Genomic DNA, 2,447 nt, shown 5'->3' with positions numbered 1-2,447 from the left:
TTTCCACCATGAAAAAAGAAATTGATTATTAAGTTTTAATTAGATTGAAATTCCTAGATCTTTTGAGATTCGTTGAACTCTTCAATGGCATGTTTAAATATCGATTACGCCATTCAAGTTTGTGACTGAGATACTGAGGATCACAAACAAGGTGTGAATAACCATGCAAATGTGCTTGGTACACTCGATGTCATTTATCACCTAATTAATGTGTCGGTTAACCACACACGCTCCATCTATCTATGACAAACATCAAGCTACCCTTTGTCACCCTTACTAGTCCAAATTAATGTGCTGGTTAACCACACACGCTCCATTAACAACTATGCAAGATGCAAAGTGCAATTTCATGGATTAGCATCAATTTCACATTTTTCCTAAAGTAACTAAGATTGGGGATTTTATAAAACATTTATTTAATTTATAGTTTTCATTATAATTTTAACGAGAACTAATTTCCTATCCTACCCGTTCAGCTAACGACCCTCCACCAGTCAAGGAAGCGGTGGGTGAGAGTGGACACTCAATAAACCACCATTTTATAGGCAGTAACCTTATACCCCCTTATAGTCTGGCTTCGTGAATGAGGCCTACTAACGGTAAGACTGAATTGTCATATACATATATATAATTATTTAACTTTTAATATTATAATAGTATATAGGTTGAATTTTAAACTTTATAAATTCCAGGGATTGGAATTAAAGTATACATAAGTGTGACTTTACAAATTCTAAAACTTGAGGGTAATTTTTGAAACTCTTCAAAACTTTTCATTTCCATAACTTATGAGTTTAATGACTTTTTAAAGAAAAGACTTTTCATTTTCCATAACTTGAGGAAAAGTTATAGAGTCCATTAAAGCCATTTAGATCATTATTTTAATTAACACAATAATCAAATAATTCATCCATGATCTAGACAAGATCATAAGAACAAGATAATTCATATTAACAATCTTCAAGAAAATAGCTTAGTCATATAAACTAATAAAAATCTTGAAATTATGAAAATTATCTTTTAATTGGACAAGCATGATCATTAGCATATAAAAAAAAACAGATTTCATGGTCCAAAAAACAATTTGGGGGCAATGATCCTAATCCAATTCTGGCAAAAAAAAACTCGAAATTCTACACACAAGAGCACCAACTCGGCGAGTACATGAACTGGACTCGTCGAGTTGGTCAGTTTCTGAGTGGACTCATCGAGGCAACCAGTGGACTCGACGAGTTTACCAGTTAGAAGGCAGAAAATCAATTTTTTTCAACTTTGAAAACCAATAAGCATCAAGTATAATAGAAAACAATCCTAGTCTCTGGTACCACTGATGGGTTTTGAGCACTCTAACAACCTTATGGTGCACATGCAACCCTAAATGCTTTGGTTTCGTGTTTTCTCTAAACATACATGTAATTTGATTTTCAAAAGCATTATCCTAACTAGCATACAAAGCATGGGTACTTGAATAACAAAAAACTAGTTAGATGACTTACCTTTTTCTTGTAGCTTGTTAACTCGGACCTTTAAGAGCCTAGCACCCCAAATGTGATGCCTCAAATGCTTCACAAAACACCACCAAGAATGGAGGACTTGAGAGAGAGAGAGAGAGAGAGAGATAGAGAGAGAGAGTGTGTGTGTGACTTGCACAAATTGGCTCTTTTGATCTTCCTTGAACCACTAATGCTTGTTTTAGGAGCTTAGGGGATTCTTTTATAGTGTGGCAAAGTCTAGGGTTGCATCCATGTACACGCTAATGGACATGACATTTCATATTACTTAGGCTCCATGGGTTAAACCTCCATGGACTTATAGCACAACCTAAATAACCATTGGCCCACACTATAAGAATCATTGATTTGCCAAATCAGTCCCTGTATATTTAATTAGTTTCTTTTGATCACCAAATTAAATCCAAATTAATTCATGACCAATACTAATTAAATAATATGATTTCACATTAATATATTAGAAATTATTATATATTAATAAATCATAAATATCCTCTTCTCAAGAGTCCATCCGGTCAAATTGTTCTGGTGAAATGCAACCCAAATAGACCATGATACTCGCGGGTCAAGTACATACAAATTATAGATATGAGCTTAGACACTAAATCCAACAGTACGTACCAGTTATAGTTATAGGCTTAGACACCTAATCCAATTATTTTCCCAAAGGATTTGGCCATTTATTTGGTTCTACTTTCACATCCTGAATCATATAGTCAATTCATTAAAGACTACTATAGAGGGTGTACGACGTGACCCTAATAGATCTGGCATATATGTTGATTGCTGCTGAAGTAGAAATGCTTAAGAGCACAAATCAAGCAAATATTTTTGAAGGATATGTCTCACAAGTTTCCATGGACATTGAAAATGGCAACATTGGTAGTCCAGAAAAGGTTTCTCTTTCCATTGGAAAGGGATCGGCCAAGGTCAAAC

The sequence above is a fragment of the Lactuca saligna genome, chromosome 4 (genome assembly GCF_052625555.1).
Source record: "Lactuca saligna cultivar CGN05327 chromosome 4, ASM5262555v1, whole genome shotgun sequence".
Taxonomy (NCBI): Eukaryota; Viridiplantae; Streptophyta; class Magnoliopsida; order Asterales; family Asteraceae; genus Lactuca; species Lactuca saligna.
Note: the sequence above shows the minus strand (reverse complement) of the source record.